Source organism: Bos indicus, chromosome 29, assembly GCF_029378745.1.
Source record: "Bos indicus isolate NIAB-ARS_2022 breed Sahiwal x Tharparkar chromosome 29, NIAB-ARS_B.indTharparkar_mat_pri_1.0, whole genome shotgun sequence".
Lineage (NCBI taxonomy): Eukaryota > Metazoa > Chordata > Mammalia > Artiodactyla > Bovidae > Bos > Bos indicus.
This window is the reverse complement of record NC_091788.1, coordinates 37,991,606-38,015,965: the sequence shown is the minus strand read 5'-3', so window position 1 is coordinate 38,015,965 and position 24,360 is coordinate 37,991,606. Positions and strand designations below refer to the sequence as shown.

Genomic DNA, 24,360 nt, shown 5'->3' with positions numbered 1-24,360 from the left:
CCCCTCACCTTCTGGATGTAGGCTTGAGTGGGTACAGGGTAGTCGATGCCATTGATGGTGAAAGTGAGAGGAAGCAGGGTCATGATGGCTTTACATGGAACCAAGGATGTTAGAGAAAAAGGGGAAAAGGTTGGCGCGGGTGATCCTTGTTGGGAGAGCCCCGGAATGACCCTACACCTTGTCATCCTGGAAGAGACTGGCTCCGATGAGACTATGGATGTTGGTGACCATACTTCTCGAACCACACAGAGACAAGGTCCCGGTGTCCACAAGGGCCTGACAGCCATGTTTACAAGCAGTAACTATCACATTCATAGAGATGCTGAGAGAAAATGGACAGAACAGGCAGCAGGGTCACCCTGAAGTCTTCCCATGACTGTCCCCTCCCTGACTGTCTGTTGAACAGCCCTTCAGCTCTTGCCCTGACTCTGTTTTCCTTGGCTCTGTTCAAGTCACCTTCGTTGACTTCTTTTCAGTTCTTGAATGCACCAGGCTCTTTCGTGCCTCAGAGCCTGGGCACATGCTGGATGCCCTTCAAAGAAGACTCCCACTCTCTTTGTCTAGCTAATTTCTCCTCAACTTTCAGGTCTCATTTTAATTGTTACATTTTCAGGGAAGTCATCCCCCCCCAGACTAGATCAGGCTCCTGTCTCGCTTGCTCACTATAGAATCTTTCTCATGTCTAGCATGTACTAATGTGGCAATTCACTGGGTGTGTGAGTTGTCTCATGTATGTCCACCTTACTAGATGTGAGGGCAAGTTGCATCCTCACTATCTTCCTGAAGTATCCAGCACACAGAAGATGCACAATGTATGTTTGTGAATGAATGAATCCATCAATGAAAACATGAATGGAGAACATCTAGATACCTGTATCTGGTGTCTGACCAATAATGGGTCAGCACACACAGTGAAGATGGAGGTTCCCTGGGGCAGTAGATGCTCAGAGTGGTGGTTGGGGAGACACAAGCTGTCCCGGGAGAGGGTGTCTCCCAGCACCGCCCCCTCACGCGGCTCGGATACTGAGGCCCCGGCCAGGGGATGCCCAAGCTAGCCCAGGGGACTCCTAAGGAGAGGTCAGCTTTTTTTTTCTGAGGGTATCACACAGAATCCCATCCAATATTGCCCCTGTTCTCAGGCCACTCCTGGATTCCAGCTTCTTGCTTCTCTCTGTCACAGCTCCTGATCCACTGTGTCCCGCTGTAGGTAGGTGGCTGTGGGTAGGGCAAATATCTCTTTGTATAAGCTGTCTTCAGGTCTCAAGACTGCAGCTACCCTCTGTCCATTGCTGGGTAGCTTCTCCTTAAGGAAACCAAGAGACCAGTTTTACTGGTTTGTTCAGGACTTTCTCTGTGTTTGAACTGGCTCTTCTGTGTACCAAGAACCCCCTTCTCCCCCCGGTAGCCCCGGACAGTTGGTCATCTTATCATAACTCTGTTCAGGCTGGTGAAATTCTCCCTGATCCTCTGTTCACCACACTGTAGGGTCCTCTAACCTCACATTAGAGGTTAGTGTGTGTGCTCCCACCTCACACTCAGGGGGGCAGCCCTCCCCCAGCTGCACAGACCTCTCAGGACCCTGGTCAGAGACCTCCTCAGGAAGCCTGGGGCAATTACGAACCCATGGGTGGTGTGTGCATCTGTGTGTTTATGGGTCTGACTGCTTGTGTTTGTATGTGTCTTTTTATGTGTGTCTGAGTGTCTGCCAGTTTCTATCTGTGTCTGTGTGTTTGTTTGTGTGGGTATTTGTGTGAGTGTGTTTATGTCTCTTTACCTGTGTCTTGTGGGTGGAGCATGTGTCTGTGAGTGTGGCTGGGTATCTAGGCATGCATTTGTGTGTATCTGAATGTGTCCACGTGCCCTGGTGGGAGCATCACTTGGGGTGGCCCTCAGAGGGAGCCACTTACTGGACCGCGGCAATCTGCCAGTGGTGGGTTCAAAACACTGGTGCCCAGTTAGGGTCCCCATTGTGGTAGGTGTGGTTCACCCTGCCAAACATCACCAGGCTGCCATTCTCCCCACAGCTGACAAGAGAAGGAAGAGGGGAGTTTGTTGGAGGAGAATAACACCAGGCAATGTCTGAGAGCTGTGCTTATTCACCCATCAAAGGCACTACTACTCTCCCCATTTTACAGATGTGGAAATTGAGGAACTGGAGGATTCAGTACATCACCCAGGTCACTCACCGGCTAATTAGTGGCAGAGAAGAGGTTTGAAACCGGGCAGCCTGGCCAGACACTGACCACCCAGCTGTGTGAGAGGATCTGGTTCTTTCCAGTGACCTGAGTACTTAGAGATACCATCAGAGGTCACCGAGCTGGAGAGGTCTGGCTTCCCCTTTGTCTAGAATATCATTTTTCCAAAAAGCCCTGGCCCAAGGGCATTATGGGCATGGATTCAAGCTCACCCAGGTTTGGCTTCACGGGCCTGTGCCCATGCTATCCGTGGGGCCCATACTCAACAGGGCCCCATGCCTCTACCATCCCTGTCTTGAAATTTTCAATGCTTGTTAAACAAAATGTCCCACAGTTTCATTTTGCACTAGCTCCTGCAAATTTTTTAGCTGGTTCTGGTCTCCTGGTGAAATGTCAGAGAGGAAGGAAATATTCCCAACATCTCTGTCCTTTCTTCCATATCAAATCCATCAGCAAATCCTGTTGCTTTTTCCTCCAACCTATTACCTGACACCTTCCATTGCTTTCCATCTTCTTTCCTCCTTCCTGACCAAGCTGATCCCTTGGAGCCCATGAGCATTGTTCCAATAAAACTTTACTTATAAAAAACCAGTGGCAGTGTTGAGTGGGGCCCTGGTGCCATAGTTACCCTGGGCTAGAATAAAGGAAACTTCTGGGTCAGGTGGTTTATAATTTTTTATGGAACTGAAAGCATCATACAGCTGATTTGTAGCAAGGACTCGTCCAGCTCAGACTTTCCTGAGCAGAAAGCAAAGACAGGCTGGGAAAGGACTCCTTGTTTCTTCAGGTTGTCAAAGATGGGAGTGGTCCCTCCAACAGAGAGGTTTGAGTAGCCCAAGCCCAGGATGCCATCAAAGGGTGCATCTTTGAACCTGTACTCTTCATAGCTTAGGCTGAGTGGCTGGGTCACACCAACAAGGTACTCGATCTGTGGGAGAGTAGAGTGTTCCCCCATAAAGGTTTAGGAAGCGAGGCTGGGACTGGGCTGGGGCGCAGCTGTCATTACCACTGCAGAGAATAACTGAGGCCTAGCCATGCCCTGCACTGACTCAGATAGTTAGACCAAGCTGGGATAGGAATTTGGGTTCCATTTGTGTGGGACTATGGATTTTAACAACACCTGCTCTCTGACAAACACCATCTGAGTGCGTCAGAATGGCCTCATGCCTTCTGTATGGGTGCAGCAACCGAGAATCAGGACAGGACCAAACGGTTCCCACATGAGGAAAAAATGTATAGTGAGCAGGGTAGTCTTCTCTTTGGCATCACTATGATCTATTGACAGAAATGGACTGAAATCAAGGCAATGCATTGTGAATTCTGCATCTGCCCAGGAAGACAGAATCCTACAATGTCGCTTGCAAGGTTCCTAAGAAAATTCTGTCTGGGAAACATGCTTTTGGGTGTGTGTGTGTGTGTGTGTGTGTTTGAGAAAGAGAGAGAAAAAGAGAGAGTGAGGGGGACAGAAAATACTAAGGCACTTTGGGGTGGCAGGCCAAGGTTTATATTCGATTCTTAAAAGTCCCCTAGTGATAACACATTTGTCAGGCCCCTAGCACATCTGTACCCCCTGCTTTCCCTGCCTGGATACCTGAAGCCTTAGGCTGCCCCTCAAGAACCTCAAATCAGTTTTATCCTCTCCCCAAATAACCTGCACATACTTGGAGCCCTGACTGGCCAGCCTAGGTCCACCACTTACCAGATATGTGACCTTGGCAAGGCCCTTGTTCTCTGCACCTCAGTTTCATTGTCTGTGGAGCTATGATTAGCTATCATGGAGCTAATCATTGTACATGCTGCATGGATTTGTTGCAGAATTAAACAAGTTATTGTCATGAAAGAGCCTGGAGCTTTCTGAGAATATAAAAGTGGGTGCCCTTTCCCCCATCCCTGTCCCAGCAAAATGAACCTTGACCTGCTCACAGGCAAAGGATCAGCAAGTCCACACTCCCAGCCACTCTCTGGATTAGCTGTTCTGGGAGTTTGTGTGTCAGCAGGGGCTCTGTCTCCCCAGGGGGTCCTGACAGGCAGATGGCCAGTCACTAGGGAATTTTGAGAAGGATGGGTTCTGCCAGCTAGTCCAGCATCTGTTTAGTAAGCAGTGGTCACTCCATGACCAGCCCTGACTCAGCTTCTCGTTTCTACATTACCTGAGCAATGTCATAACCAAGAAATCTCTTGATCAACCAAGTACTGTAGTTGACACTGAAAGGCTGACCCACGCATATAAAGGTAGTGGACAAGTGAAGGTCGAAGCTACTGCGTTCATCTGCAGACACAAAAGAACACTGTTGGCCAGGTGCCAAGGATGGAAAAGGGTATGGGAGGGGAAATAAAAGATGGGCAAGGGGGCTGGCACTCTCAGCACTCAAGACTTAGGCAGTAGATGCAGGGTACCCACAAGTCAGATGAGCCCGTGTTGAATATGACCCGGAACTCCTGAGAGGGTGTTCCAGTGTTGATGTTGCTGATGTAGGCCAACTACAGGGGCATGGGAGGGAGGATAGGACAGATCTGACTGCCATGTCCACCCCTGATTCCCAGAGTATTGCCTCCCTCTGTGTGTCCCATGTCCCCTGGAATCACTTTCCAACTGTCCCACCTCACAGTCCCTGCTCAGACTGGTGCCTGATTTAATTTTTTATTTTTTTCTGGGCTGCCTGGCATATGGGATTTTACTTTCCTGACTAAGAATGGAACCCTGCCTTCCTTTATTGGAAGTGTAGAATCTTCAACCCTGGACCACCAGGGAAGTCCTGGTGCCTTCATTTGAGAAGCTTTTCCCAGGTGGCACTCCAAGCTTACCCCAGGCTACATTCCCTAAACTCAAGACTCCTATCAAAACCACACAGGTGGCCCTTCCACTTGACAAGTATTTACTCTTTGACTATTGCTCTGGCTGACCTGTGCATTCTTGAGTAAGAGTCAAGATCTTCTTTCAGATCAATGAACAATAACCATAGTGTTAGACTTTTATGGCATCACATGCAATAGGGGCTTGGTAACTTTTTACTGGTATCGTTCTTGGATCTGTAGAGTCTGAACTTCATCTGCCTGGTTTTCAGACTCGATTTGTAGTTGACTTTATTTGAAGGCATTCCTCACCCTTCATCTATAACTGAGGGGTTCACTTAGTTCAGAAATTACAGTCTCTCTCAAACTAGTGATACATCTTTGGCACAGATATGGATGCTTACCTGCCACCTGATCATTGCTGGGCCCAGTCACCACAGACCAAGAGTTGAGATTGAGAGTGTCTTCTCCTCTGGGAATGGAATCCTTGTTCCCCAGTGTTTCTGCCTCCTGCAGGAGCCCCAGCTCCAACAACCCACCCTAAAAGTCGAGAAGAATCGCAGTGCTAGGGAAGAACACCATCCTCTCAACACTCTCACATCCATGTAGTTCCTCAGGGGCTGAGAAGAGGATTTCTGGTCATCAGCAGTATTCTGGGACAGGCTGTAAGTGTGTTTGTTCCTCAGAGAAATTTTTCAGCAACTTTTCCCTGAGGGTTTCTCACATGGTCTTCATCTTTGTTAGAGGGATTCTTTCACCAAGCATTGGGAAAAGGAAACAAGGAAGGGGCAACAATCAGCTGTTCATGTTATGATATGACTGTAATACCTGGCATTGGAATGGCACTGTATTTTTTAAAGCATTTTTGTAAGTGTCATCTTATCATGAGGCCATGTAAAGACCATGGCAAAGACCTAGGTTTAAATATAGATTCTGTTGAGGTAATCTTGGATAAGCCATTTGGAATCTCAGTTTCTCCCGTAGAAAAAAGATGGAATGTAATAGTCCCCACCCCCCATATGAAATATTTTGGATATTTAGTGAACTGATGAATACAACATACTTGATATAAAAGAGGTCTCAAATATGGTAATGGTAATGGCTGTGGGCATCCCACGATATCTTTCTTAAAGAAACTCAGGCAGGGAGGTAGAAGCAGGATCATTATTCTCTTTTTACGAGGGAGGAATTTCAAATGCAGGGAGTTTGTGACTTGGCTGTGGTCGAGATGCTTGTTAGATGTAAAACAGCCCAGAAGCAGTACTCCTGATCTTTCTCCCAGGATCAAGCCGAAGAGAGTGCTCAGAGAGGAAGCCAGGAGATGTGGAATGAAAAAAAGAAGTTGAGACACTAGAGAAGCAAGGAAGAACTTTTTAAAAAGGAAAAAAACTCTGAGCATTCTGCATGCACAGAGACATCCAAAATGTGGAGGGATGAAAGAGAGATACAGAAGTGAAGACACAGATACATACACACAGCTGTGAAGAGAGAGCAGAGAGAAGACCTAGAACCAAAAACAAAAGAAACGCTTTTTCACTGGACACAACATACAGTTGCACACGTTGTGCACTGAACAATTCCAAGAAGTTCCATTTTCATAGAAGTCATGATGTAACTGGAACCCCAAGAGATATGCAAACATGCAGCTCTACCCCAAGGCCCTTGGGCCCCACAGTGCCCATGGGAAAGGACTTATCAATAAGGGAGAGCTGAACTTTAAGACTGTCAGGAAATGATTACATGTCCTTCTAACCCTGCTGGGTGAAAGAATAAAAGGACAACAAGAAAAGTCCCAGAAGGAGAGATGATGCCAATTAACAGCCCCTTACTTACATGACTATGCAGTCTGAGAGGGCCACCGCCACTTCATGGTTCTTTCCTGGGTCCAAGCACTCAGGGAAGATCAAGTTCTGAGCTTGTAGTGGTGCTGAAGATTACCTAGTTATATATGCTCTAATCTGCTCTAATATTCTCTTTTAAGCCACTATGGCCTGATGAGAAATACGTCCTCTGGATAAAATCTTTGCCTCCATCAGCATCTGTGGGGAGTAGACTTGAAAAATTCTCATAATACAGAGAATTCTACTATAGTCATTTCTTTGGGGATTGGCTGAAAGCCAAACTAAACTGTACAACCTGTCTAAGCATGGGGAGACTCTTTCCAACTTGGAGAGAAAACACAGCTAATAATATGATGAAAGTAGATGGTGGGGGCCATGCTAGACATTCCTTATCTCGTGTGGTCTCCCTAGACATGCCACAAGATGTGCATTGCTGTCCTCCATTGGAGAGGAGATGGCTAGGAGGAAAAGACCTCAAAAATTAAAGTGAAGACTTCAAGAGCAGTCTACTGACATTTGAGTGGCTTTAGGTAGTGGGACAGATGGAACAGATCAGGGGCCTCTATGATGTCAACCTGCATCAAAGATCTAGGCTACAGCACTATTATAATTGCACATTTTCAATACTGGAAGAAATGTGATGCTGTTAGGGAAGTTAAATTGAGGAGGTAGTCTTGTTTAGGTTTCAGAAGTAGAGGAGCTGCCTCTGACAGATCTAACTTTGCCTGAATTGGGCCTGGATTACATGCCTACTTGCAGGTACACAAATTGCTACCAGTATGTCAAGTAGCACCTTATATAAGAGAAGAAATTTCCTGGAATTTTCTGGGCCCCTGGAGGCCTGGCCAGCCTCCCAGGGTCTGGAAAACCTTGACTCACAAGGTGAAACAGCATTGTAAAAGTTGAAGGAAAACCAGAGTTGCATTATCCAACACCACCTGATGATAATATCAGTTTGCGGGCTGAAATTATAAGCTGGAACCCAAAAAACTGCAATTTGAAATCTCACTCATGGGGTGGACACACTGCTCAGACCCTTTACCCATTGGGACCCCAGATTGCTGTCATTTGAGCCTTCTAAGTGCTATTCAGGTCTGGATCAGGTTTTTGGCCCAGTTTGGTGATGTGCATGCTATTACTTCTCTCTATTGTTTCTATTTCTTTTCTTTTGAAGATTGTATACCAAAACAAGTCAAATAATTTTCTATAACAAGTTAAAACTGTTTACTTGTGTGTAACAACTGATTTCTTTTGTTACTAGATTCTATCAACCTAAAATGGAAGAAAACTTTTGGGAAATCAGCAATTGGTGCTGTGATCAGGATTTATGAAACCAAATGCCACTCTTTAAACAGAAAGAGGTTAAGACTAATTAAGTTGTTATTCCCAGATGGGAAGTCTTGCTTTAATGCTTGTTAACTACTGAATGGGGTAGATCCACTGAATTGTCTGAAAATTGGGACCTCAAATTAATGCAGGCTGAACCTTTAGAATTTATTGAATATTTGTTAGATCCTGCCAACTGAGACGAAGAAGGCAATGGCACCCCACTCCAGTACTCTTGCCTGGAAAATCTCATGGATGAAGGAGCCTGGTAGGCTGCAGTCCATGGGGTCGCTAAGAGTCGGATACGACTGAGCGACTTCACTTTATTTTTTCACTTTCACGCATTGGAGAAGGAAATGGCAACCCACTCCAGTGTTCTTGCCTGGAGAATCCCAGGGACGGGGGAGCCTGGTGGGCTGCCTTCTATGGGGTCGCACAGAGTCGGACACGACTGAAGCGACTTAGCAGCAGCAGCAGCAGCCAACTGAGAAAGAACAAGAGTGTACCTCATTGGTTTGCAGAGGCTGGATTCTCCACTCTGCCTCCCAGAAGATGCATGAATCCAAATTACAATCGCTTGAAGAGAAGTCAAAACTGGAAAAAGAATTAACCAAGTTGCAAAGATGATTTTTCATGTTACAATAGCGAAATTATATTTTAGCTAACCAAGTCTCCACTTTCCAGCTGATACCTGAAAAAGCCACTGCAAAGTTTGCACAAGCTAAATATCACAAATGCCTCAGTAAGGTAAACAAAAAGAAAGTCCATCTGTCAGTAGCCAAAGTGGAAGTTGAGGGGAGATACTGGGATGTTTGTGATGGGAGATTAATCCCTCCAAAAATCAGGGACCTGTCCAAATGGTAAAGTATTTGGGAATACAATGGGCTAAAGGACATAGAAAGATTCTACCTAAGGTTAAACAAAAGATAATGGAATTTTAAAATCCCAGAAAGAAAAAGGAGGCTCAAAAATTTTTAGGGCTATTTGGTTTCTGGCAAGAGCATATTACACACTTGAGCCAAATATTGGGTCCACTGTGCAAAGTAATCAGAAAAAAAAAAAGTATGAATTTATTGCGCTGACAATCAAGAATAGGCTTTCAATGTTGCTAATAGTGCAATACAGCCTGATTTAGATTTGTGGCCAGTACCACCTGGTGACACTGAATTACATTCGTCTATAAGTGAATTGTATGCTAATAGGAGCTTACGGCAATAACTGCAAGGGAAAGAGTGCCTTTGGGCTTCCTTTCCAGGGGTCAGGAGAATTTACTATTATGGTGACTCAGTGGCACACATCCTAAAAGATGATGCTGTTAAAGTGCTGCACTCAATATGCCAGCAACTTTGGAAAACTCAGCAGTGGCCACAGGACTGGAAAAGGTCAGTTTTCTTTCATCACTTTAAGTATGTCTTGCCATTCCCTCCTGGCCTGAAGAGTTTCCATTGAAAGATCAGCTGTTATCCTTATGGGAATCCCCTTGTGTGTTATTTGTTGTTTTTCCCTTGCTGCTTTTAATATTTGTTCTTTGTGTTTAATCTTTGTTAATTTGATTAATATGTGTCTTGGGGTGTTTCACCTTGGGTTTATCCTGTTTGGGACTCTCTGGGTTTCTTGGACTTGGGTGATTATTTCCTTCCCCATTTTAGGGAAGTTTTCAACTATTATCTCCTCAAGTCTTTTCTCATGGTCTTTCTTTTTGTCTTCTTCTTCTGGGACCCCTATGATTCGAATGTTGTGGCGTTTAATATTGTCCTGGAGGTCTCTGAGATTGTCCTCATTTCTTTTAATTCGTTTTTCTTTTTTCCTCTCTGATTCATTAAATTCTACCATTCTATCTTCTGCTTCATTAATCCTATCTTCTGCCTCCGTTATTCTACTATTTGTTGCCTCCAGAGTGTTTTTGATCTCATTTATTGCATTATTCATTATATATTGACTCTTTTTTATTTCTTCTAGGTCCTTGTTAAACCTTTCTTGCATCTTCTCAATCCTTGTCTCCAGGCTATTCATCTGTGATTCCATTTTGATTTCAAGGTTTTGGATCATTTTCACTATCATTATTTGGAATTCTTTATCAGGTAGATTCCAATCCCAAAGAAGGGCAATGCCAAAGAATGTTCAATCAACCACACAATTGTACTCTTCACAGGCTTAGCAAAGTAATGCTCAAAATCCTTCAAGCTAGCCTTCAAAACTACGTGAACCGAGAACTTCCAGATGTACAAGCTGGATTTAGAAAGCCAAAGGAACCAGAGATCAAATTGCCAACATCCACTAAATCGTTGAGAAAGCAAGGGAATTCCAGAAAAACATCTACTTCTGCTTCATTGACTATGCTAAAGCCTTTGCCTGTGTGGAACACAACTGTGGAAAATTCTTAAAGTGATGGGAATATCAGACCACCTTACCTGCCTCCTGAGAAATCTGTATGCAAGTCAAGAAAAAACAGTTAGAACTGGACATGGAAAAGCAGACTGGTTCCAAATTGAAAAAGGAGTACATTAAGACTGTATATTGTCACCCTGCTTATTTCATTTATATGCAGAATACATCATGTGAAATGCTGGGTGGCTGAAGTTCAAGCTGGAATCAAGATTGCTGGGAGAAATATCAATAACCTCAGATATGCAGATGACACCCTTATGGCAGAAAGTGAAGAGGAACTAAAAAGCCTCTTGATGAGGGAGAAGGAGGAGAGTGAAAAAGCTGGCTTAAACTCAACTTTCAAAAAACTAAAATGATAACATCCAGTCCCATCATTTCATGGTAAATAGGTGGGGGGTGGGGGGCAGATGGAAGCAGTGAAAGACTTTATTTTCTTGGGCTCCAAAATCACTGCAGATGGTGATTGTAGCCATGAAATTAAAAGACATTTCCTCCTTGGAAAAAAAAGCTATGATGGACCTAGACAACATATTAAAAAACAGAGACATCACTTAGCTGACAAAGGTCCATATAGTCAAAGCTACAGTTTTTCCAGGAGTCATGTATGGATGTGAGAGTCATGTATGGATGTGAGAGTTTAACCATACAGAAGGCTGAGCACTGAACAATTGATACTCTTGAACTGTGGTGTTGGAGAAGGCTCTTGAGAATCCTCAGACAGCAAGGAGATCAAACCAGTCAATCCTAAAGGAAATCAACCCTGAATATTCATTGGAAGGACTGATGCTGAGGCTAAAGCTCCAATACAATGTCCCCCTGATGCAAAGAGCTGACTCATTGGAAAGACCCTGATTCTGGGAAAGATTGAAGGCAGGAGGAGAAGGGGATAACAGAGGATGAGATGGTTGGGTGGCATCAACTACGCGATAGACATGAGTTTAAGCAAACTCTGGGAGATGGTGAAGGACAGGGAAGCCTGGTGTGCTGCAGTCTATAGGGTCGCCAAGAGTTGGACATGACTGAGTGACTGAACTACAACAAGCAGTAAAAAAGTCTGCCTTCAACATAGAAGATATATGAGATGTGAGTTCGATTCCTGGGCCGGGAAGATTCCCTCAAGGAGAAAATGGCAACCCACTCCCATATTCTTGCCTGAAAAAATCCCATGCACAGAGGAGCCTAGAAGGCTACGATCCAAAGGGTGGCAAAGAGTTGGCCACAGCTGAGCACAAGCACACAGAGGAGAATTCACGCTGCCTTTGGGAAACAGTTATTGGCTTGTTACTGGGCTTTGACTGATACAAAACAATTGACTATAGATCACATTGTAATACTGAGACAGGTGACAATCGTGAGATGCGTACAAAGTTTCCCCCTAAAGCCACAGGACTGGACAAGCCTAGGAGTCCAGCATAATAAAATGGAAATCATATGATATATTCAGGATCTAGCCAAACCTGAGACACATGGGTTTTCTGCCTTACATGAAGAAAACTTGAAATTCCTACAAAAGGCCTTGAGAAAGAGGATAATTGCCCTGAGATAACTGAGTCACCTGTAATTGGGGAAAGCCCTTTGTCTCTTTAACAGCACAAGAAAAACAGCATGCATGGTGATACTGATGGATCACCTAAATATATAGAATTCATTTGCTGTTGAAAAGCAGTGGCATATAATATGGTCACTATTAAATTGATGAAAAATACTGGGGAAGTTTAAAGTAGCCAATTTGCTGAGTTATATGCTGTTTTATCAGGTCATAAAGCAAGAAAATTTAATGAAATGCCATATGCACAGTTGGTGGGTAGCCAATGGATCAGCCACTTGACTTTCCCTATGGGTAAAGAATAACTATGACTTTGTCCCAGTCGTCCTCAGACACGTGGACCAGAAATTCATCCCGCACAAGACACAATGACAGATGGCAGGCAGAGCAGGCCTATGGAAGGGGGAGGTTACACACCAAAAAACGTGTAGAGCTGAGGGCAGTGGAGGCAACATTAGGGCTTTAAAGGGGTAAGGTCATCTCACTTTCACCTGCACTTGCTCCAGTGGCCCCTGCCTGAGACACGTCAGCCTGAAAGGCAGCATGGGCTCTGTGATGCCCCCTCCTCCCTCCCTGGCCTTCCCAGCAGCTGAACCATCTCCTGGGCCCCTGTCCCATCCAGGTCGTCCAGGTAGGAAGCGGCTACCACGGCCCCCTCAGCAGAGAGGCACACACTGACTGCTCGGCTGATGCCACCACACGCACCTGAGGCTGGAGAGAACATGAGGGAAAGGGGAAGGAGGAGTGGGCAGGGGTCAGAAGTCAGCCAGAGCTGAGATGCCAAGATGGGCAGCGATGGTGTGATTACTCACCTAGAGCCAGACATCCTGGAGTATAAAGTCAAATGGGCCTTAGGAAGCATCAAAACAAACAAAGCTAGTGGAGATGATGGAATTCCAGCTGAGCTAGTTCAAATCCTAAAAGATGTTGCTGTGAAAGTGTTGCACTCAATACACCAGCAACTTTGGAAAACTCAGCAGTGGCCACAAGACTGGAAAAGGTCAATTTTCACTCCAATCCCAAAGAAAGGCAATGCCAAAGAATGTTCAGACTACCACACAACCGCACTCATCTCACACGCTAGCAAAGTAATGCTCAAAATTCTCCAAGCTAGGCTTCAATAATACATGAAACAAGAACTTCCAGATGTTCAAGCTGGATTTAGAAAAGGCAGAGGAACCAGAGATCAAACTGCCAACATCCACTAGATCATTGAAAAAGCAACAGAATTCCAGAAAATCTTATTCTTCATTAACTACACTAAAGCCTTTGACTGTGTGAACCACAACAAACTGGGAAATTCTTAAAGAGATAGGAATACCAGACCACCTTACCTGCCTCCTAAAAAACCTGTATGCAGGTCAAGAAGCAAGAGTTAGAACTGAACATGGAATAATGGACTGGTTCAAAATTGAGAAAGGAGTACATCAAGGCTGTATATTGTCACCCTGCTTATTTAACTTATATGCAGAGTACATCATGAGAAACGCTGGGCTGGAAGAAACACAAGCTGAAATCAAGATTACTGGAAGAAATATGAATAACCTCAGATATGCAGATGACACCACCTTATGGCAGAAAGTGAAGAAGAACAAAAGAGCCTCTTAATGAAAATGAAAGAGGAAAGTGAAAAATCTGGCTTAAAACTCAACATTCAGAAAGCAAAGATCATGGCATCTGGTCCCATCACTTCATGGCAAATAGATGGGGAAACAATGGAGGCAGTGACAGATTTTATTTTCCTGGACTCCAAAATCACTGCAGATGGTGACTGCAGCCATGAAATTAAAAGACACTTGCTCTTAGGAAGGATAGCTATGACAAACCTAGACAGTGTATTAAAAAGCAGAGACATCACTTTACTGAGAAAGGTCTGTATAGTCAAAGGTATGGTTTTTCCAGTAGTCATGTATGCATGTGAGAGCTGGCCCATAAAGAAGGCTGAGTGCCTAACAACTGACACTTTTAAACTGTGGTGCTGGAGAAGACTCTTGAGAGTCCCTTGGACTGTAAGGAGTTCCAACCAGTCCATCCTAAGGGAAATCAGTCCTGAATATTCATTGCAAGGACTGATGCTGAAGCTGACCACCTGATGTGCAGAGCTAACTCAATAGAAAAGACCCTGATGCTGGGAAAGACTAAAGGCAGGAGGAGAAAGGGATGACAGAGAATGAGATGGTTGGATGGCATCACTGACTTGATAGACATAAGTTTGAGCAAACTCCAGGAGTGGGTGGTGGACAGGGAAGCCTGGAGTGCTGCAGTTCATAGGATCACACAGAGTGAGACATGACTTCGTGACTGAACAACAGTAGTCACAGATCTTTGGATCTGCTCTGGTTCCTGCATCCTGGATCCCCAGTGTCCTTCCAATAAATCTCCCCTTTCTTGAAATCCAGCTGGAGTCGGGCTCCTCTCACTGGTGGTTCAGACTTGATTTTAGGCCCTGTCTGGGTATGATGCACTGCCACCCCCTGACCCAAAGAGAGGCCCCCATTCATATCAGCACCATTGAGATGAAATCTTTATTCTTTCTTTTTAAAATAATTTTCTTTATTTACTTAGTTTATTTTTGACTGTGCTGGGTGTTTGCTGTCAGGCTTCTGTTTTCTCTAACTGTGGCTAGCAAGAGCTACTCTCTAGCTGCAGTGTGTGGACTTCTTGCTGTGGTGGCTTCTCTTGTTGCAGGGCAGGCATTAGAGCACCTTCGGGCCTCAGTAGCTGTGGCATGTGGGCACAGTGATTGTGGCTCCCAGACTCAGGCTCCCAGAACAGACTCAATGGTTGTGGCGCAGGGGCACAGTTGCTCCACAGCATGTGGGAAATTCTCACATCAGGGACTGAACCCCTGTCTTCTACATTGGCAAGTGGATTCCTTACCACTGAGTCATCAAGGAAATCCCAAAATCCTTCATTCTTTCCGGAGACGAGGGCTTTGCAGAGCACCAAGCACAGTTCACCAGCATCCCTGGGCCAGAGTGCCCTACGTGTGAGTGAGTGTGTGTTTGGTGTGAGCCTGACTGATTCCTGTAGCAGCCTGGATTTACACTGCAGGAACCAGGCCAATCCTGTACTTTTCCCAATCATAAACTGAGAAGTACAGCCTCAGGAAGATGTTACCCAGGACCCAGGTCTCTGCCTCATTCTTTTGCTGTTTGCCATTCTGAAGGTGCTGTAGCAGAGGCCCTGAGAACTCTGGGGTAGAGGGAAATACACACCAGTCAGTCTGAGCCCCTACTTGCCTCCCCCAATCAAGATCAAGAGCTGGAAGCTTCTCGGATTCATATCCCTCCTTTGATAAGAATCAAGTGGGTTTCTTAGCAGCTGCAGGAGTCGGGGTTCACCCGAGAACAAGAAAGGCCAAGACCTATGGGATGAGGGAGGGGAGAATTGGGCGTCTGGGATTATCAAATGCAAACTAATATAGGGAGGGTGGATAATTGGGTCCTGCTGTATAGCACAGGGAACTATATTCAATATCCCATGATAAACTATAGTGGAAAAAATATGAAAAATACATATACGTATATGTGTAACCGACACTTTGCTGTACAGCAGAATTTAACACATTGTAAATGAACAATACTTCAATGAATTTTTTAAAAAGAACAATAATGGCCCAAAGTTCCTTCACATTCTGCTGTTCCTTTCCTTCTGACCTCTGCTCACTCTTTTCTCTGCAGAGAATGCCTTTTATTCTCCCTGATCCTCCCAACCCTTGTCTTTAAGACTTCACTCAGGCCCTCTAAGAAGTCTTCTTGGACACACCCTCACCCTCCCTGGCCACTCCAGGCTGGGTTGGGTGACTTACCATGATGCTCCCCGAGTCTGTAGCCCTCATCACCCCTAATCTGTCCCCGGTGCCCCTTTGCACAGGCCCCAGGGGTGCCATTTGCATGGAATCCGGTATAGATTTGCCTTAACCCAAGCAGGCTTCCTCGTTCCTCCATGAGGCTGAGGGTTTAGAATTACTGAAGCTTTCTTCCTCAAAGCCTTCTTTGAGCCCATCAGCCTGCTCTGAACTCCCACAGGGAGATGACATGAAGCCTCCACTCTGTGCTGGGGCTGAGCAGTCACTATGTAGCCTTTACTCACCTTAATAATCCACCTCCCCACAGAGGGGTCAGTACCCCAACTCACCAAGCGGGTGCTGGGGCTTAGCAAGGGGACCTGAGGACTAGGATTACCATGTAATATATCATTCCAACCTGGACACTTTCAAGATGGGAAGGGAAACTCTTAACCCCTATGGTCTCACAGCACACTGGGACTGTCCCCAGCCATCCTTCTTGTCACTTGGTATATTTCAGGGATTGCTAGAGCTGACTTTCCATGTTCATGCATCTGAGGTCTCTGGTTGAACTGAAACTGAGGACCTTAGTGTTCCCTTCTCCTTGTGACTCCCACCAGGCCAGCACGGAGTGACGTCTCCACATTTATTTCAGGAGGATGGATGTCCCAGACTGCCCTTCACTCTCAAGTGGTTGGTTTCGTGGGAAGCACTGGCCCAGCCACAGGGGCACAGCAGTATCTGCAATGGTTTGACTTGGCCTGCAGAGGGCGCCCTCTTCCCACCAGCAGCCCAAGGGTTCCTGCAAGTCCCAGATTTGAGAACTAGCCTTCAGGATTGGCCCCTCACCTTATGAATGTAGGCTTGAGCAGGCACTGGGTAGTCGATGCCCTTGATGGTGAAGATGAGAGGAGGCAGGGTGCTGGTGATGTTACATGGAACTGTGTACTGTTAGAGAAAGAGGGAGAGAGGTCAGCTCAGCTGATCCTTGTTTGGGGAGCCTGGGAGACACCCTGTAGCATGACCCTTCACCTGCAGACTTCCAAAGGGCCTGATGCGGATAAGCCTCTGGATTTTGGCTATGTGTCTACTTGGGCCAAGCAGGAATGTAGTCCCAGTATCCATAATAGCCTGGCAGCCACGTTTACAAGCAATTAGCTTCCCGTTCATGGAGATGCTGAGAGAAAGTGGGACAAAGCGGACACCACGGTCACTCTGAAGTCTCCCCCACGACTGCCCCTCCCTGACCATCTCCTGAACAGCCCTTCAGCTCTTGCCCTTCACTGTTTTCCTTTGCTCTGGTCATGTCCCCTACTTTGACTTCCTTTCAGTTCTTGAATGCACCAGTCTCTTTCAGGCCTCAGGGCCTTGGCACCTGTTGGTTGCCCTTCCTAGAAGACTCTCAACCCTTTTGTCTAGCGAATTTCTCCGCATCTTCCAGGTTCCTGATTAATTGTCACTTTGTCAGGAAAGTCTTCACCCTAGACTAGATCAGGCTCCTGTCTTGCTCAGTCTCTGTAGACTCTTCCTCATGTCTATCATGTACCAAAGTGGCAATTCAATATGTGTGTGACTCATTTCATGTGCGTCTGCCTCATAGATGTGAGGGCAAGTTGTATCCTCAGTGCCTCCCCCAAGTGCCCAGCACACAAGGGACGCAAGTGTACGTTTGTTGAGTGAATGAATGAAGAACACTCAGAGACTTATATCTGGTGTCTGACCAGTCAACAATGGGTCAAGCCACACGGTGAAGATGGAGGTTCCCTGGGGCCCCAGATTCTTAGAGTGGTGGTGGGGGAGACACAAGCTGCTTTGGGAGAGGTTGTCTCCCAGCACCAGCCCCTCATCTGGCTCAGACACTGAGGGTCCCAGCCAGGGGATGCTCAAGCTAACCCAGAGGGCTCCAAAGGACAGGAAAGCTTTTGTCTGAGGGTATTACACAGAATCCCATCAATTACTGCCCCTTGTTCTCAGGCCACTCCTGGATCCCAGCTCCCTGATTCTCTCTGAAACAAGCCCTGCCCCACTGTGTGCCCCAGAAAGTAGGTAGGTAGCTACAGATAGAGGGAGTGTCTCTTTGTAAGAGATGCTCTTAGGTCTCAAGACTGCAGCCAACCTCTCTCCACTGCTACGTAGCTTCTCTCTATGGAGACAAGTTTTCCTTGTTTGTCCAGGACTTTCCCTATTTTTAAACTAGCAGTTCTGTGCTCTAAGAACCTTCTCAATCCCGGGCAGCCCGGGACAGTTGGTCATCTGAACACAACCCTGTTCAGGCTGGTGAAATTCACCCTGATCCTATTTTCACCACACAGTCAGGTCCTCTAACCATGCTGCCCGCCTCACAGCACGGTGGGTACAGCCTTTCCCAAGCTGCACAGGCCTCTCTGGACCCTTTCAGGACCCTGGCCAGAGGGCCGGTCAGGAGGCCTAGGGTGATTATGGTCCCTTGGGTGGTGTAAGTCTTTTTGTGTATGTGCCTGTGTGTCTCTGTGCTCGTGTCTGGCCACGTGTGTGTATATCTGTGTGCGGGTGCATGTTTATATGTGTGCCTGTGAGGGTGTTTCTATGTGTGTCTTTGTGGCTGGACATGTCTGTGTGTGAAACTGTGTTAAATCTGTGTGTGTGTCTACGCGTGTCAGTGCACATGTGTGGGAGCGCTGCTGGACTGGCCCTCGGAGGGTGAGGCTTACCGGCCTATGGTTATCTGCCAGTAGTGGGTTCGGGATACTGGTACCCAGCTGAGCTTTCCTGTATGGTAGGAGTGGTCCACCCCACCAAACATCAGCACACTGCCATTTTCCCTCCGGCTGCTGAGAGAAGTGAGAGAGGGGCTCTTTGGAGGAGAGTAACGCCAGCACTGTCTGAGGGCTGTGCTTCTCCACCATCAGAGACACTACCGTGGTCCCCATTTTACAGATGTGGAGATTGAGGAACTGAGCGGTTGAGTACCTGACCCAGGTCTGTCACCACCTAATCAGTGCCACAGAAGTTTGAAGCCTGGCCTGGCTCTGACCACCCAACCTTCTGAAGAGGGCCTGGTCCCCTCCCACAACCTGAGTGCTCAGAGACCCCCTCAAAAGACCCCGTGCTAGAGGAGTCTGGCATCCCCCTTGCCTTGCCTTTCATTTTTCAAAACTTCCAGGCCCAAAGGCACTAAGGGCATGGGTTCAGGGTCACCCAGGGTTGGCATCACTGGCCTATGACCTGCACCGACCATGAGGCCCCACACTCAGCAAGCCCCAAGCTCTATTATCCTCTCTTGAAATTCCTAACACTTGTTGAGCAAGGGGTCATGTATTTCCATTTTCAATTGGCTCCAGCAAACTGTGTAGCTGGTCCCGGGCTCCTGGTGCAATGTTAGTGAGAAAGGAAATATTCCCACCATTCCTCTCCTTCTTTCCATATCAAATCCACAGCAAATCCAGATGCCCGTCCTCCAACCTGTACCCTGACACCTTCCATTGCTCTCCCCCTTCCCCCTACCCCCTAAACCAAGCCACTGCCCTCAAGTGGTCTATAATTTTTCATGCAAGTAAAAGCATGTTTCAGCTGATTTGGAGAGGGTGTTTGTCATCTCAGACTTACCTGCTCAAGTAGAAGGCAAAGAGAGGGTAAGGAATAAGTCCAAGTTCTTCAGGTTGTCAAAGTGTGGGGTGGTTCCTTGGATGGCGAGGCTGGGGAAGCCCAGACCCAGGATGCCATCAAAAGGTGCATTTTGAAAAAAAATTTTGGATTGCTTCTGGCTCATGGCAAAGGTCTGGTTGAAGTGGAGAAGGTTCCCAATCTGTGGAAGCAGAGAGTAACTTTGATGCTTAGTCGTGTCTGACTCTTTGTGACCCCAAGGACTATATGGTCCATGGAATTCTCCAGGCCAGAATCCTGGAGTGGGTAGCCTTTCCCTTCTCTAGGGGATCTCCCCAACCCAGGGATGAAACCCAGGTCTCCCACATTGCAGGCAGATTCTTTACCAGCTGAGTCACAAGGGAAGCCTGGGAGAGGAGAGTTCCCACATAAAGGACCTGAGGCCTGGCTGTGCCCTGTGTTGGCCTCAAACAGTTAGACCAAGCTGGGAGAGGGATTCGGGTTTCATTTGTGTGGGCTGTGGATGTTAACAACACCTGCTTCTCCCGCAAACACCATCTGAGTGAATCAGATTGGCCTTATGCCTTCTGTACAGGTGGGGCAACCGAGACTCAGGACAGGACTGAATGGTTCCCCCTTGTGGACAAAATGAGTAGAAAGCAGGGTAGTTTTCTCTTCAATATTACTATGATCTGAGGACAGAAACAGACTGAATTCATTGCAGTGCATTATGGATTCTGCATCTGCCCAGAAGACAGAAGCCCATTATACAATGTCACTGGCAGGGTTCTTCTGAAAATTCTGCCTGGAAAACTAACTTTTGGGGATATACGTGCACACGTGTGTGGCGGGATCGGGGAGTGTGGAATACTCAGACATTTTGGGGAAGGCACACCATAGTTTTTATTAGACTCTCAAAGAGCCTCGAGAGTGAGAACCCATTTATCAGGCCCCTCCCACATCTGTGACCTCCTGCTTTCCCTGTCTGGATACCTGAAGCCCTGGGCTGCCCCCAGGGTCCCAAGCAGTTTTATCCCCTCCCCAAATACCCCACACCTGCCTGAGTCCTGACTAGCCAGCCCAGTTCACCTGCTTAGCACATGTGTGACCTTGACAAGGCCTTTATTCTCTGCACTTGAGTTCCTTCATCTATATCATGAGTTAATCATAGTACCTGCTGTGTAGGGTTGTTTTAGGATTAAACAAGTTTCTTATTGTTCAGTGGCTAAGTCATGTCTGACTCTTTGTGACCCCAGGAACTGCAGCACACAAAGCTTCCATGTCCTTTACTACTGCCCAGAGTTTGCTCAAACTCATGTCCATTGACTCAGAGATGCCATCCAACCTCTTATTCTCTGTCACCTCCTTCTCTTTCCCTCAATCTTTCCCAGCATCAGGGTCTTTTCCAATAAGTTGGCTCTTTGCAGCAGGTGACCAGAGTATGGGACCTTCATTAACACTTTCACTTTAAACAAGATATTACCATGAAAATGCCTAGCACAGTCTGAGAATATAAAAGTGGGTGTTTTTCCCCCATCTCTCTCAGCTCACACCATAATGAACCTTGGGCTCTTCACAGGCAAAGAAGCTGCAAATCCACACCCCAAGCCCCTCTCTGCATTAGCCACGAAGAGTTTGTGTGTCAGCAGGGGCATTGTCTCCCCAAGGACAGAGTCCTTCCAGGCAGATCTACAGCCATTAGGGGCCTTTCGGAAGGATAGACACCTCCAGCTTGTCCTGCATCTGTTTTGTAAGCAGCAGTTGCTCCCAGGGCCAGCAGCTTCTGGTTTCCACATTACCTGAATGATGTCTTGGCAAGGACTCCTTTTATCCTCCCAGAGGCATAGATGAGGTCGATGATGTTGTTCAGGATCTTGAAGGTGGTGGACTTGTGAGGGTTGAAGAGATTGTGTGTCACTGCAGACACAAGAGATGATTGTGCTTCAGGTGCCAAAGACAGAGAGCAGGGTGGGAGGGCAAGCACAGGATGCGGGGGATGGGGAGGCAGTACTCACAGCAGCTCAGACTGGCAGTGGATGGAGGGCACCCACAGGTCAGAGGACCCAGTGTCAAATATGACCCTGAACTCCTGAGGGGGCATTTCAGTGGCGATGGTGCCGATGTAGACTAACTACAGGGGCCGGGAAGGGATGGTTAGTGCAGACCTGGATGCCTGTCCACCCCTTTCCACCCCCAATTCCTCGAGTACTGCCTCCTGCTGGATTTCCCAGGTCTCCTGAAATCACTTTCCAAGCACCCAACCTCACAGCCTCTACTCAGACTGGTGTCTTCATTTGAGAAGCTCTCCAGTCTCCCCTCTATGTCCAGCGTGAGCCCCTCCTTCTCCTAGGTCACCCCAGTCCACTGACTCTAATCTCAGACCATGTCTGATCAACAGCACTCAGGTGGCCCTTTATTTAGACATGTATTTACCCTCTCCCCATCTCTCAGAATGGCCTGTGCATTCTTGAATAAGAGACTAGACCTTTGGCAATAACCACACTATTAGATTTGGGAGGGGGGCGCCTCACATGCCATAGGGACTCAGTAACTTTTTACCAGTATCACTCTTGGATCTGCTGAGACTGAACTTGCTCTGCCTAGGGATTCATACTTGATTTGAAGCTGTCTTTATCTTTTGATTGGCATGGTTCACCCTTCATCTGTAACTGAGTGGCTCACTTAGTTCAGAAAGAACAATCTCCCTCAAACTAATGATACACCTTTGGCACAGAAATGGATGTTTATCTGCCCCCTGGTCATTGCTGGGCCCAGTCACCACAGACCAAGAGTTGAGGATGAGACTGCCTTCTCCTCTGGGAATGGGTCCCCGTCCCCCCGTGTTTCTGCCTCCTGCAGGAGTCCCAACCCCAACAACCCCACTGGCATCTCCACTTGAACCCCAGTGCAAAGCCAGAGCACCAGGGGGCGCTGTGGAGCACCATCCTCCCAACACACTCACATCCTTATAGCTCCTCAAGGGATGATGATAAATTATGTTTTGATCATTAGCAGCTTTCTGGGACAGGTTGTAAGGGTGTTCCTCAGAGAAATTTGTCAGCAAATTTCTTTCCCTTAGGGTTTCTCGCATGGTCTTCATTTGCGTAACAGGGATTCTTTCACCGGCCATGAGGAAAAGAAAACAAAAAAGGGGCAGCAATCAGCTGTCTGTGTTATAAAGACTGTCATACCTGACGTTGGAACGGCACTGTGTATCTTCCAAGCATTTTTATGAGTGTCACCTTATTATCAGGATGCCATGCAATGACCATGGCAAAGACCTAGGTCTGAACATAGGTTCTTTGCGTAATCTTGGGTAAGGCATATGACCACTGAAGTTTCAAATTCCCCGTTGGTAAAAAGGTGGAAGAAAAAAAATCCCCACCAACACCATCCCCTACATAGAATGGCTTGGATATTAAGAGAGATGATGGATATAATGCACCTGAGATACAGGAAGCCTCAGCAATGGCAGCCAGTATCATTGCTGTGGTCATCCCACTGTATCCTTCTCAAGGAAGCTCGGGGAGGGAGGTAGAAGGGCTTCATCATCCTCTTTAAACACGGGAGGAATTTGAAATGCAGGGAGTTGGAGACTTGGCTGAGGTCACACTGCTTGTTAGAGCTAAAAGAGCACAGAAATAGTACTACTGATCTTTCTTCTGGGCTCAAGCAGAAGAGAGGAGGCCAGGAGATGGGGAATACATTAAGGAGGTTAAGAGAAGCCAAGAAGAATGTTTTTAAAAAGGAGAAAATCTAAGAGAGTTCTGCATGCACAGAGACATCCAAAGAGACAGATAAAATAGGGAGATAGAGTTGAAGACAGACACATTCACACAGAAATGAAGAGACCAGAGAGGAGACCTAGAACCACATACAGGAGAAACGTTGTTTCTTCACACCACATCTACAGTTGCACAGGATGTGCACTGAACAACTTCAAGGAATGCAATTTTACATAGGACATGATGTGGCTGGACCCCAGGAGTTGTGCGATCCTACAGGTTTGCCTGGAGAGCCTAGGGCCTCACAGAGTCTGTGGCAAAGTACTTAGCAACAAGTGAGAGTTGACTTTAGACTGTCAGGGAGTGATTACATTCCCTTCTAACCCTGACAGGTGGAAGAATAAGAGGACGAGAATAAAGAAAAATAAAAAAGGGACGATGTCACTTATAGTCCCCTCACTTACATGACCATGCACTCTGAGAAGGCTACCAGCCCTAGGAGTCCAAGCCACTTCATGCTTCTGTCCTCGATTGAAGTGCTCAGGACAGATTGAGTTCTGAGCATGCACTGGCAGTGAAGATTACCTAGCTATATATGCTCTAACCTGCTCCAATGTTCTCCTTTAAGCCACCATGAGTCTGATGAGAAATATGAACCTCTAGATAAAATCTTTGCCTCCATTGGTGACTGTGAGGAGTGGACTTGGAAAACTCTCATAATACAGAAAATTCCACTGTAATCTCTTCCTTCGTTCTTGGGTGAAAAACCAAACTGAACTGCACAATCTAAGAGTGGGGAGACTTGTCCCAACTTGTAGGTAAAACACTGCTAATAAAGTGATAAAGGTAAATGTTAAGGATCACGTTAGACATTTGTGATCTCGTGGGGTCTTCCTAGCCACCTCATGAGATGTGCATTGCTGTCCTCAGTTGGAGAGGAGGCTGCTAGGAGGAAAAGAGGTTAAATGGCAGAGTCGGACAGGACTGAAACGACTTGCACAACACAACACAGTGCACTGACATGACTGGCTTTAGGTAGTGGGACAGATGGCACAGACCAGAGACACCACTGACATCAAACTGCATTGAAGTTCTAGGCAGTTTTAATATTGGAAGAAATGTGACGCTCTTCGTGTCTGACTCTTTGCAATCCCATGGACCATAGCCTGCCAGA

General features: G+C 46.7%; 1 pseudogene; it reads right to left on the bottom strand.

The window, feature by feature from the left end:
• Positions 1-16,761: 16,761 nt before the first annotated feature.
• LOC109554089 (pregnancy-associated glycoprotein 2-like) lies at positions 16,762-23,703 on the bottom strand (annotated as a pseudogene).
• Between the last annotated feature and the right edge of the window lie 657 nt (positions 23,704-24,360).